Source organism: Anser anser (assembly GCF_964211835.1).
Source record: "Anser anser genome assembly, chromosome: 7".
Classification (NCBI taxonomy): Eukaryota; Metazoa; Chordata; class Aves; order Anseriformes; family Anatidae; genus Anser; species Anser anser.
Window position 1 is genome coordinate 39,499,706 of NC_139727.1, and position 14,278 is coordinate 39,513,983.

Here is a 14,278-nt window from a genome sequence, read left to right on the forward strand (position 1 = left end):
AGCGCAGTGCCGTGGAGGTGGCGAGCATGGGGGCAGCGGCTGCCCGCAGGGCCAGCGAGGGCAGGCGCAGGAGGGCCAGCGCTGCGGCGAGGAAACCCGCTCAGATCTGCTTTCCGCTCGCTCTCGTAAGCAAACATTGAGCTCTCTGCCAAATCGGGGCAGGTTTGTGCTGCGGGCAAGCCCGGGCACTGAGCGGAGAGCACTGAGCTCGTTCCTCGTGAGCCCGTGCGCTGGGCGCCGTGCGCTGGCCCCACGCCGAGAGCAGAGCGAGGTGTCCTCCTCCGGCCCCTGCTGCACACCACGGGCTGCAGACACACCCTGGCCAGCGTTTTGCGGGAAATAATAATGCTTTTTTTTTTTTTGAGAACTGACTTGCAAGGGTGGTTTTAAAATGCACACCAGAAATGAGCATTAAGGCAAATGATTTTCACTGGGTTTGATTACCAGTTCCAGCTCTGCGCATCTTCACATTCAGTAACATCCGGTGCCTCTGAACACATGGCAACTTTATCTGGGAACATTTTTTCTAAGCAAAATACTCCTGGGATTTACTCAGGGCCTGATCCAAAGTCTCCTGCAATGGCTGAGTGCCGTTCAGTGGGAGCAGCCCAGCCTGGCTACTCTCTGTTGGCTGCAGCGGATCCCCACTCGGGCAATCCCTTCTTGCGCTCGCTTAGGGACATTGGTCATAATCCCCAAAACGTTGTTTCAGGGCAGATAAGCAAAGGATACAGAATTGCAGAGATTATGAATGGCTCTGATCGATTTATACGTGGAAGGTTGGCAAAGCTGGGATCCCACAGCGATGGGACCGGCAATGCTGCCCAGCATAGAAATACCGAACACCGCAAGGGGTCAGAGGTGCCCACTGGTTGTGCTCAGAACTGGCTATCTTTCAATATTTTGGGGTCTTTAGGCTTCGGCTGTGTGTTAAACCAGGTCTGGGCAGGGAAGGCAAGGCAGATCCCTGCCTGGCACTGAACTGAGACGATGGTGACGATGCACAGATTGGGGTCAGAAGAAAAAGGTGCAATGGGTGTAGTGTCAGAAACACAGAAGTATGGTATGCAGGTGCAGTGGGCCCATTTTAATTTAATACCTCTAAAGCACACAATTATTTTAAGCATAAAAGTCCCATTACCGAATGGCACAATATATTAGTAACTATAGGTGTTAAATCAAACTGAGGTGTATGGTATTCATGGGCAAAACGGCCGTGTTAAAACAGTTGTCTACTTATTAAATCTCTGATTAAGGGCATGCAAACCAGGTGGCTAACATTTTCCACTGAAGATGATATATTATGATTTTTGAAATATTTTTAATGCATTACAGTGCAAGCCTTTTTTATTAAAAAAGAAATGACCCAAATTTTTCCCAGCAGCTTTACCTGCAATGATAGTGGTACCTCTGCAGGTCACCACAGATTTCACTGTGCTGTATTAACCCCTCACCGCAGTCTGATAGACAGTTGAAGAATTTTTACAGTCCTTCACAGCATCTCTTGGGATTAAAATGCACTGGTCTCAAACAACTCAGACAAGCTGAAACCGATGCCTCGTGACTTTTTGTCTGGTTTGCATATGATGTTGGCATAACTATTTTCCTGCTATACCATACCCCCGAATAGGAATAAGTGCACTTACTTGGCTCAATCAGCCATCTGTGACTCCATCAGCCACAGTGGAAACTAATGGTAATTGCCAATTGTTAACCAGACAATAGCAGATGCTAACTTTAATATCCAGCAGTGCTCTTCCGAGCATCTTTTATGTAGACATGGCCTCACTTTAATACGTGTTTTCTCTCCCCAAAATAAGGCAACTTAGTGAAGGCTGATTAGCCAAGGGAGCTATGTGACTTGAAGCAATGAACTTCGAGGAATGGCAGTGGATGTTCTGTTTCTGGGCCATAATGTGCATAATAGAAAAATTTAGAAGATTTGGTTAAAATTTCTTCTTTGAAATATATTTTTCTCCTGTTAAATTTCACAAAGAGCCATGCACTGGATGCTGACACGAGAGTAATGCCTTTCCTGGCAATGCGCTCGCTTTCTATTAGATAATCAATTAGTCTCAGAACATTAAAAAGCAAAATGCTGCAACAGGATTTTCCACCAAATTCAAAAATATTTGCTAAAGGATTTCACCGCTCGGGTTTATTTCCATCGAAGTGCGCAGGCCGCGGCCACACAACATAACGCCGTTGTTTTGGCACCAAGACAGCTTTGCAGCCCAGGCCCCGGAGGACATCTGGAGTCTTCTGGGTCACGGTGGTTCCTTTTTGCAGAAATTTGCTTGCCTCAAATAATGAATGAGCCCATTTTCACTTTGACTGTGGCCTGCAGTCTACAGGAGACATTAGGAGCAATTTGTAGTCAACGTGCAGGTCTGTTCCATCTAAAATATTATCAATGAGCTTGTCAACCCGAGCCTTAACCTTCTTTGTTATTTTCATCTGCTCCTCTCTCAGATGTCTCTCCTCGTACCCATAACCTCTGAAGACTAGCAACAGGATGTCATACACCTGTTTTGCTCAAGGCTGGGACTTGGAGCCCTGCGCGATATTGTGTAGGCATTGGCTCGCTTGCTGCTTTGCTCAACGTATATGTCAGAATGTCAGATGATAGTTGTTGTATCTGCAGCTGTTGCATGAGCAGAGTGCCAGGGGCACAACTTTCCTGCAGTGAGCTTTAATTTGCTCTCCCCTCCCCGAAGAGCTCCCGCGCTTCACCTTGCTGCTGCAGCTGGAGCAGCGCAGCCCGTGTGCGGCGGGGCTCGCCCGCGGCCGGGACGCTGCCCGCGAGCACGTGGGGCACGGGCTGGGGTGCTGCAGGCTGCTCTCGCATCCTTGCTCAATGAGGCATTTTAGTAATTGTTTGCGGGAAGGTATTGTAAACGCTGAGGGATTTATATTCGTGCGAGTCAATCTGCAGTATATTTGGATGCTGTTCCAGGAGAGCTACTTGTAGCCTAAATAAGCCATAACCTGCCAAGATATTCATGGGAGATCTGACTAGGTTTTTGACTGCTCTCAGAATTAGGTTGACAATCAAAACAGATGTAGAATGAGACTGCAACTGGATTGCCAAAGGCAAAAAACTCCTGTCAGATTCTTTAAAGGAGGAAGCTGATAAACCACTGTAATACTCGGGAATAGTGGACATTAGTAACTAGACAAGGACACATATGTCCACCTTCGGATTTGTTCGGGACTGCGGATTTGTTTTACAAATTAGGTAGCAAGGGCATTGGAAATAATGCTTTAAAATACACAGTCAGGGCAACTTTAAAAAGACAGCATTACTGCATTAATATTACAAGATGTTTCTCATTTTTTTTTTTAAAAATACGTGCTCTTGCAGAACTGCTGCACTTCGACGTGACGTATTGGGATAGCACACATCATCTGTAATTTAAAATAAGAAGCAATAGAGAGTTTGATTTAAAAGTAACGCAGTTCTCTATTACTGGAAATTGCTTTGGTTGTATCTATTATTTAAGAAGACATGAGGCATTTTGTCTTTCACTTGAAATTTTAACTAAATCAAGGCTAAATATGTAAAATGGGGCTTCATCTTTCATAAGGAGGACAGGTGCAGGGGCCTAACATACATCTGTATCTTGTCTAAGAGTTGCAACTCATAATTCTTGCATCTAGGTCTTCATAGCAGACAGAAAAGGAGGGATTTTGTGGGATGAGGCACAAGCGTGAAAGACACTGGTGGGAGAAAAAACTGACAACTGGATTACAGCTGCCTGCTGGGCAAATTGCTGGCTGAAAGGACATCGCCGGATATACAGATGCATCAGCATCTACACGCGCTGTATGGTTGGTCTTCATGGTGTTTCAGGTTAAATCTGACTGACAAATATTTAATGAAACCTTCACTTGGGGAAAATGCTGATTCATTCAAAAGGGAACGGTGCACGGGAAAGGGCTGGTTTCAATAAGCATCCTAATTTGAAAAATCTTAGGAGAGAAAGTCATAATCGTTTTCACATACTTTTTACTAATTGAAGAAAAGAAAAACTTCCTGAAATGACTTTTGCTTTTATAATATCATTTGTAGTATTTTTCCCAAAATAGGTAGGCTCTTCAGAATTATAGCGCTTGAATAATATTTTAACCTGTTTATTTTTAAATGATTTTTGCTTTCCAGAAGGCTGCTCGCCCTATCTTCTGCAGCCTAGAACAGCTGCAAAGGGGGCAGAATGGCAAAAGAAACATACTGCAATGCCCCCAAGCACACATCCCAAATACTCCCACCTTCCCAACAGAAGACACAAATATTCAAAACACAACCTGGATGGTGCTGGCCGTCCCTGCGGTGCCAGGAGCGGGTTTCGGCAGGGGCTGTGCGCGGGCAGGGAAGCGGCGCAGTGGTGCCTGGAAGCCGCGGAGCTGCTGGCTGCTAGCGGCTGCCTGCGAGTTGGCTTGGGGGTCACTTGGCACGCGTGGCCCATGGCACCGAATTCAACAGCGCCGCGCAGTTGAGCGTTGGAGGACCCGGTCCCTGCTGGCAAAATCGCTCTCCCTGCTCCGTCGATGAAGATGGATTGGTTCGAGAGGAACATCAGGTCTTCGAGCCCAAAATAAGCTGGGAACGTGAGCTCCGGCCCCTCTGGCATCCATGCCAAGGGCTCCTCTGGTGGGGCATGACGTGCTCTGGCCCGTGGGGACCTCAGAGCACCTCTGGGCATGCAGAGCACAGAAGCCCCCAGAACAAAACAGCCGCAATGCTTTTTTTGGCTTGGCTCCCCTTTCTCTTCTTTCCAGGGGGAAGCCTTCTGATATTAATACTTCTCTAATCTTTTTAATTAAAATTAAATCTATTTTGATACCTTTCCATCAGACCCAACACTGTAATCCTGAGCAAAGGACAGATTCCCTTCGCTGCAATGCAAGGAAGTGCCATTTCTTGCATTGTATTTCTAGGCAAGTTAGGCAGTGTTTACTTTTTTTTTTTTTTTAATCTTCTTATTCAGAATTCAATGCTTTCATATCCTGGTTAGATCTTGATAGGAAAATATAAAAACATGTCAAGAGAGTGGTTCAGTTACAAATGGAGTGCAAAAATTATTTTGGAGAAAGCCCATTTGTGTGTGATTTCTAGCCTAATTCTGCAAACCCTGGTGGTTTGGAGAGTTTAGCATCCAGAGGTTTTGGTTACTTGCCCAAACTAACCCTAAAATGCAAACCTTTGGAAGCTTGCCTTTCAGTTCAGCGTGCGATATAAATAGCTCTGCTAGGAGCAAAACAAAGGAGGTATTGCATCGAGCAGCCAAGAGAGACTACATGAAGCACTCGATCAGGCCGCGTGTTGGTCCTCTGCCGTAGCAACGCTGCAGTCGGAGGCACGCCGCTGCTGCCGCTCGCTGTGAATGCCGTCGTGTCTGGGTGGCACAGGGCGGTGAAGCTCCAGCACCTTTATTCTCACCGGGTTCTGTGCAGTGAGGACTGACCACCGACCCCAGGAAACCTAATTTAGAAAATACTCAGGGAAGTCCTTCTCGTGGTGGCGTTGGTGGCTTCGCTCCAGCCGCAGGTGGTGGATTATTGATCGCCTTGTTCGGCCTTGTGAGGAGCCGGCAGGGCGTGTTTGGAGCTCCCTCACCTCCACACCCTGCTTCAGGTGCAGTGAGATTTGCTAAATCACATTTCACAGCACCGTTTTTTTCTTAGATTAGTTCCTGGAATTGCCCGAATTGTTAAACGTATCTACCCAGACACATATTCAGTCCTGAACAGGTTAACAGCCTGGAACAAATCAGCTGCCTGATGAATTAAAAGAATACAGTCTTGCTATGGCACCCTTAGCACCTGCTGCTGTAACTTGGGTTACTTTGTTCTTCTAAAAGTCAGATCTTTGCATGAGGAAGCAATTCTAAGGATGGAGGCTGAAACAAGGCAGAAACACCAGTTTTTGATTGAAAGGCAGAACTTCCAGGGAAGCCAAGCAAAATCTCATAACCCCAGGGAAACCCTAGAGCCTCCTGGCAGCTCAGCTGACATCCAGATATTTATGGGCCATGTAAGAAGAATCAGGCCATCATCCCCTTTCCCATATTCCTCCTCTTTTTTTTTTTTCTTTTTTTTTTTTTTGGGGGGGGGGGGGGGGCTGCTCACCTTTGATGACGATTTGCTGTAAAACTGCCACTCACTCAGCCCTTTTTTTTTCCCCGTGTGCCTCCTCTGACCCCTGCTCTTCGCGTTTGGCGGAGCTGAGCCGCCAGAGCACGAACCCCCGTAGCCTGCAGGAGGCTGGGACAGGGTGCCTCGCCCGGCCCCCGGCTGCTGGGCGTCCTGAGCTCCTGTTTTTCTTCTTCCTGCAGAGATGGGGCTGTCTCGTGCTGCCCAGAGCCAAGGACTGGGCTGCTACCAGATAGCGCTGATGGATGGCAGAAGGGCTTTTCCATAACTCTCTATTACTAATCAATGAGCGTGTTTGACATCCCAGCAGCGCAGCGTTTCAGAGCAGCTGTCAATAGAGCTTTCCTGTGACAAAGGGAGATGGGAAACTGTAATACTGGCATTACATCACGGGCGGTGGTTGGTTATTGATGTCATTGTCGCTGTCACTCACCTGATATATACAGCCCGCAGTGACTTACCTCTAATCTATGGGGGCATGGGTTTGAAAATAAACATCACTAACTTTAAAATCACGGTACAATTGAGATGATGCGAACTCAAAGGAGTGATGAATCTGGGATTTTCTCTTGCCTAGTCCTATATTTCACTCCTATAAAGGGTACGTGTGGTCACTTGTCTTTGCCGTTGAGATATATTGGAAACTCAGACTGCAGTGAGAGTCTGAATAACTCGTGCGTTACTCTCCGTTTGTCATATGGATGAATGTATGTTCTGTGTGCATAAAAAAGGTCTGTAATCGTATGTTGTCTGTTTACATCAATGAAATTCTTATACCTGATTGCGTCAAGCTTAAGTATAACGCAGAGCATCTCTCGGGAGATAATTCTGCCTTGCAATCCTTTATTCCGTGCATGTGCGTGGCTTGATCTGAAAACTGAGAGCTGGAGCTGCGGACGGCGTCCCTTGTCTTTTCTTCGAGGCTGGCTCCTGGAGGTCTGGCTTCCAGTTAGCAGCGGAGGCGAGCAGCAGCACCTGTGTCCCCGCGCCAGACAGCTGGCACGCTCTCTGCGTGCCACCGCGCGCCATCTGTGCCGCGCGCCACGTGCCAGTTACGTGACCGGGGAAGTCGGGAGGAAGAAAGCAAGTCCGTACCGTGGCAGAGGTGGGGTTGGGTTTGTGTGCTGCAGCCCGCGCTAGGCTCGAGCCTTTCCTTTCTTTCCCCGCTCTTTTGCTGTTGGTCATACGAGGGTGGTGAAATCACGGCGGCCGTTCTGGGTGAATTTAAGCTCAAAACGTGCAGGGGCATCAAGCACAGAGGGGATTTTGTTTCTATAGGGTCTGTAAGGAATTGTTTGGGGGGGAGGGTTGAAAGCAGTAGGTATTTTTCAGTACATAAAAAGATTATTTTTCCAACAGAGACTGTATTCCTCTGAAGAAAGAGACCATTCACAAAATGTTCCCTTACATTGCGTGGAAGAAAGAGCTCACCCCCCCCCAAAAGAAGGGGACCCCCATCCCCAGTGATGCCACAAGCCGGCAGCCTGCCAGCCGTGTCTTCTGCTCCGAGCCAGAGTCCTGGGAGCACCTCATTGTGCCAGAGGGGAGCCCAGACATGGCCCAGAGTGGTCATTTCTCATGGGGTGCTGTTGCTCCTGTGAGAACAGACTTTACTGATGGGGGGGAGACACCACCGAGCCCTCAGTCTCCTCTGTGGGTATACACTGTGCCCCGAGATGACCAGGGGGAGAAGCTCTCCGGCACAGTCCAAAGGTGGGAAAAAAGAACTTTTTTCTCCACTCCTTCCTGTGCCTTTAGTTCAGATACAGCGGGCTGGGGCTGTGGGGCACCAGAAGGACGTTTTGAAGCTGTTCCCGGGCCGGTGTGGTGAATGCTATTGCTGTCAGTCTCCACGGGGACGAAGGGAAACGAGCTCCAAACAAACGCTTCTTCCTAGGTGCAATGCACATAAGTGCATTTTTGGATCATAGTCCGAAGTCTGCATCCTTTGTGAGACGGTGAATGTGCCAGGATGACTTGCCTTTTCTCAGTCCGGCACTTCTCCTTCGAGCACAGGCAGAGCTGGGAGCGCTGCACATCAAGGAAAGGGGAATTAATGAATGAGAAAACCTTGACATTTACACAATTTAGGCATGTTACTTTTATTTAAGTTTTTTGTGTGTGTGTGGAAAGGGTGCAGAACCCTTAGTGAATAGACCTGTTAATGCCTCTTGCTTTTCGTGTTTATATGTGCCAGTTCTAATAATTGTCACGTCGACCTAAGTGAGAAACATCCAGACATGTTTATGGAGGAAGCCGTAGGGCTTTAGTTCAAGTGACTTCTGTTACTCCTGGGTGGGGAAGACGCGAGGGTGATAAACAACAGAAGTTTGTTGGTTTCCCAGCACCAGGATTTATCACGTGTAAATATGTAGGACTTTGGAAGCCATTAATTATACATAAAGTCAATAACCTATCTTAACAGAACTTAAAGGGACAAAAGCGATGACATTTAAGAAATAAGCCTCCCCATACTGCAGGTCCATGACCATCAGGGAAAGGAAAAAAGTAGGAAACGTGCTCTGGGCATGCAGGAATTGCTATTGCCATTTCCTGATTTCATTAGAGAAAACAGCTTTCCATGTATAGTTATATCAGGAAAGGGAGAAATTCTGGATCACAGAGGTCAGGTCTGTGTCTGGGGTAACCTGAATTGCAAGTCAGCAGCAGATAGAGGAATTCTGCGGCAAAAAAGTGTGAGAATTTGCTATTATGATATCAGCCAATCTTAAAAAATATTTAAAAGTTCATGTTGTATCTGCAGTTTCATTTCTCCCGCAAGTAACTCAAGCAGAAACATAGTGGATCATTAGGAAAATAAGAATGCTAATAGTAATAATAATAGTAATAATAGTAATAGTTCCACTGTACTGCTGCTGATTTCCAGAGATTGCAATCCAATCAAATCTGGCAATACATTAGTCATCTGAATTTAGACTTGAATTTTGTTTTAGTAAAATTTATTAAAAAAATACATATCCATGAAAATCCAATCTTTAAAAGAAGTCTTAGTGCCCCGTTTAGAAATTTATTCTAATGTGACAATTAATCTCATGCAAGTCAAGAAGCTCTGCTATGAAATCATCATTATTTTATGCTGGTACAGCACAGTTTATCTCCTTTACTTTGTACCTTATTTTTCTCGTGGAAGATCAAGAATCAATTCTTGGCCATTATTCTTGACAGAAGCCGTTTGAAACGAGCCAGACGTGTGAGGGAAGCAAGGCCCACACATGAATAAGGGATGCCAGGTTCTGGCCATTTTCTCAACTGCCTAATTGAGGAAATTTTTTTTTTCTTCTTTTTTTTGCTCTTTGTTTGGAGGGGTGGGTTGGTTTGTTTGCTTGTTTCCTCAGGAGCAGGGATTTTTGTCAGTTCTTGCCCTTGTTCCAGTTTGCAGGAGCAGGCGTTTGGGTTGTTAGCAAGTGACATGCCCAGCAATATAAAAGAGCACTACATCTTTGGAGCTGTTTTGTGGTATTCCCCAGCACACTTGTTTGTTACAATTTGAAAGAAGCTATTGAACTGAAAGGAGGGACAAACAATCTGAAGGCGGACAAAGCCAGTGAGAGCTAGGAGCGTCCAAATTTCCATGAAACACTCTTGTTTCAATTCATATTTAAATGGGCTCCAAGCAGCTGGACAACCTTTCTGCGGCCGGCCACAGCTGATATTTTCAGCCAATGAGAAATCAAATGCGGTTTGCTGACAGCACATGAAAAATGTGTATTTTGGTCTTTTCAATGTAAGAGAATAAACACTAAACTACCCGAGCATGTCAAGATGCTGAGGAGGGTTTAAGCACAATGGAGCAGATTCTCCGCACTGTGAATTGGCCCAATCTTTTTGAAGGCATTCAGATTGTGCTGGATTCTTACATCAGTCAAAGACCAAGCCAAATACGGGTGTTCCTGCAGCTAACTTTGGCACTTTTTATGATTTTTAATTTAATGTTTCTTTGGTGTACGATCAAAGAAATGATCATATGATCAAAGAAACGTTCGTTTAATGATTCTTTGAGGGAAATGATTATTTCTTACAAATGTGCCTAGGCAACTATAACTACCTAATTTTGAAGGGCCAAATCATACGGTCCTGAGTAAATTAAAACACCTGTGGTAGACATAAAGAAAGAGTAGGTCAAAACGGCCTTTTGCATGACTTGTCCTGATCTCAGGCAACATCAGTCCTTAGCCGATCCTTGAATTAAGGGAAGTAGCCCCAGTTCTCTCTGTCTTGCACACTGGCCTTCAGGGAGGGCCTTGAGGATGCTTTTGCAGTCCCTTTCCCCACTCCTCACTCTGCTCGAGGTGCCAGGGGTCTGCTCCTCCTTTGTCCCAGGGTTTGCTCTTCCAGGGGCTGTGCTTTGAGGACATTTGGTTCGGAACCACCTGGCACAGAGCAACCCTCCTGCAGAGAGAAATGGCTTTCTCAGGCTCCGAAAGAAGTTTTCTATAGTACAAATAGCCTCTGGCTATAATTTATCAAGTGGTGTTTCTTCAGGTTTACTGTGAATTTTTGTTATTATTTGCTTTGAATATGGCTTAACGTGCTAGTTGCTTTATGGGCACACCGTATTCTTTCTCCTTGAGCATCTGCACCGTAGCCATATGTGTAAAGAAAAAGAAATTATGAAGAACTTTTAAAAATAACTTCTTACGGGAGCTGTCTCAGATTAAAGATGCATTTTTGTTCCATAACCTTCTTCATTCATTGCCATTTTGTTTCAGGCATGTATGTGATATTGGCTATAGAAAGCAAGCAGGACTTGGTTAGTTTTCCGTCCCCCCAACTAGATCTTCTCTAAACCTTCTCTCCCCCATTTGAGTTTCTTTTCAAGTCATATTTGCAGAAACATGTGCATTTACTGGACAGGAGATTGGCACTTCTCTGCTTTTTGCTCAGCCTGGAGGATGATGTCTGTGGTGGCAGAAAGAGCAGCTGGATGCTGATAGTTCCCATGGCACTAGAAATAACAAAAGAAGAATCAAGTACTGGAAATGCTTCACTTGCAGCAGTGTTACGCTCCTGTACCAGCACCATGTACAAAGCAGAAGTTTTTCTGGCTTTTCTTTTGTCACTGTGGAAGGCAGGACAAGGTGTCCGAGCTTCCAGCTCAGTCCCCATGCTCCCTGCAGCCATCACCTGCCTGAGGCTCTGCAATAAAGACAAGGAAAGTGGATGCATTGGGCCTTACAAATTACTCAGAAATGCATTTTTTCCTTACCTAGGTTAAATCAGGTGGATAAATCAGCCCCTTTCATTGTCCAATGTTAAGTGCTTATACGTAACTTCAGTATTCACTGTTTTCTCTGAAAAAGCTCTGCTACAGACTCTTAATTATCAGCCCATAAAACATTTCCGCTTATGATTATCAGACATTCACTCTAAATCTTCTCACTTTCTATTGACAAATTATATTTTGTTGACTTCCCTTCTACTAATTATGATACTAAAAGACTTGAGAGTTATTCAAGTAATGACTAAGAAAGTAAAATTTCCTCGGCTAATTTTGAAGTTCAGCTGTCACATCTATAAATCCGTGGTGAGCCGAACAGTCCAAAGTAACTGTTCTTCAATTTATTGCTTGAAGATAAAATTAGATAAATGAGCTGTTGCCTTCTGCATGCTTAAAAAGGTGTTTACGTAACTGAGTCGACACTGCTGATGCTTTTTGGCTGGTGATAATGATCATCAGAAAATATCCAGATCTCGGTGGATCACAACCCCAAATTCCTCTCTTTGGGAATGAAATCTGAGTAGCTGTTTCACCGGATAATGGCTATTTCTCCAGCAGGAGCACAGCCCTGCTAAGCGTGGGCCACGCATGCTCTGGGCAATGAGGTTAGCACCTACTCGTGGAAGTGACGGCAGCACGCAGTGGGCAGAGTGGAGCTGCGGGGAAAAAGGCAAAAACTCAGCCTGTGCCTCACAGAGCAGAATTTGGCTCCTCCAGCTGCAGCGGTAGTTAAATGGACCCTGATGCCTACAGCTGTTTGCTGTTGCTAATATTTTATCTTGATTTTCTTTGGAGAGTGAAGTAGAACTGAAGTGGCAAGTTGTCTCTGCTGACTTCTGATGAGGTTAAAATTCAGTATCGCAAGTTTTAAGTTTTATTCATGACCAGTTCTGTAGCCAGAAACATATCTGTAGAGAAAAATAAATTTAAATTAAAGAAAATAATAGACAGACTGTGAGGGAAAAAAAAAAAAACACAAACCTCTTCACATACTTTTTCTTTTTATATTTTTAATAAATAAAAAATCTTTACATGAGGAAAGAAGTGATCTGGATTTGTGCAAATAATTAAATAAAAGAGAGAAACTACTAAGCAAGGCCTTTTTTTCTTTTTCTTTGTTCATATTTTTTTCTTTTTTTTTTTTTCTTTTGATAGACAAATGAAGAACAAATGTCTGAGCAAGACGGTGAACTTCCTTAGGATTTTATATTTGAATACTTCCTAGTTTCATATTGAGGAAATATAGCATTTACTGTCTTTCCAGCATAAGCAATTGCAGGATGGAAATAACGTCACTGAAATTGGCACAATTCATTGTACAAAGCCACTATAAATAGTACATTGGCTTCCAGGGCTTGTCCTTAAAAGACGCATTTGTTAAATTCTGAACATCACCAAAAAGTCAACTTTAGACTGGGGCTCATCTAAATGTGTGCTGGGAGCAACCATCAATACCAGAGGAACTTGTCAGTGATTAACCTGACGCTGTTATCCAGCTACATTACTTCCCAGTAACATAAATTACTGTGGTTTCACTGGTGTCACCAATGCTAAGACAATTTACACCAGCTGAAGATCTGACCTGCGGAAAAATCTCTGCTAAGCCTTGGACTTCAATGAGCTTTTAAAAGAGAGAGTTGATGTGGGCATCCGAATTTTTACAGTGGAAAAAATACGGAGAAGAAGTAATACAGCATCAAGCAAATTTCTGCTCTTATGTTTTGTTCTGTCTCTAACCTTACTTAGATGCCCTTGCAACTGCATCTCGGCCGCATCTGACAGGACAATAACTCACGCCAGGTGACCTTGTCCAAACAGGTGGTCATAACTTCAAGGAACTGCACTTTTTCCATAATGGATGTTTGATTCAAATCTTGCAAAGAAGCCTTCTGAGGACACACTGGTGAAGTGCTCACTTAGCAGTGGGAACGCTCCATAGCGAATCCAGCAGGGATAAGTAATTTGATAGATGAGTTCACCTAAACAATACTAACGTGTTGTTTATCTTCCTAGCCATCAGGTTAAGAGCTGTTGCGCATAACTTTCTTAACCTTAACCTCATCTGTTCATCTCCTGGGACTTCAGACGAGTGCAAGGGATAAAGGAAAATCAATGCTGAGTTTGGTTCTGGTAAATGTTTATGTCTGTATGCAAAGGAAGAAGGGGGGAGAGCTTGAAACTATCCCTTCCCAACGCAAGCTTTTAATTAAATGAGGTCTTAGAAATGTGGAGTGTGATCTTTGCTGTGTTTTGATTTCACTGAAGATTATGACTAGACTTGCCAAAACCAACTGCAAAGCCTTACATTTGTAAACTTCGCGCACAACACTCGCGAATTCGATACATCCCAAAGAAAGAGCCCGAGCGCTGCTGTTTACATTCCTGAAGTCTTTACAAACAAGGAGAACAATATCTGCTCTTTACAGATTACTGTGGTCAGGTTCCTGTGTACAGCACGGAGTGACCTTTCCAAGTTGAGCAATCTATATATACTCAACCCCGGGTGTTGTAAAAAGCTCAGGTGTATCAGCTTACCGTGAGTTAATATGAGATACAAGAAGAATGATTTTTACAGTATCCAGCTGCTGAATATCAAATGATTGAATTTTCCACTATAAATGAGGACCTTTCTCTTATGTAAATAGATTCTTCATACTGCTGGGAAACGGAATACTATACACAATCCAGCTTAACGTCATGCCATCTCTTCTCTAAATCCACATGATCTGTGGTTAGCCTGCTCGGTGTGTCCCTCGCCTCACCAAAGGTGTCTTCATATTGGTGAAGGGTGAGCTGGCAGGTGTAGCACCTGCTGCTCCGTGCTCCCCACTGCCCAGGTGGCAACGGGAGAAATGGTAAAGCACGACCAACCATCCCTTTTGCTCT

The 14,278-nt window shown here is 44.7% G+C and overlaps 1 long non-coding RNA gene across 2 annotated transcripts in view; it reads left to right on the top strand.

Annotated features, from left to right (window-relative positions):
* Positions 1 to 14,278, top strand: part of LOC310902180 — a 70,125-nt gene extending 55,847 nt beyond the window's left edge. The window contains exon 3 of one of the 2 annotated variants that reach the window (XR_014586538.1): positions 12,548 to 14,278. This is a non-coding gene — a long non-coding RNA (uncharacterized lncRNA). Of the gene's footprint in view, positions 1 to 4,162; positions 6,329 to 12,547 lie in introns of those variants that run through there. The other variant, XR_014586539.1, reaches the window with a different exon arrangement.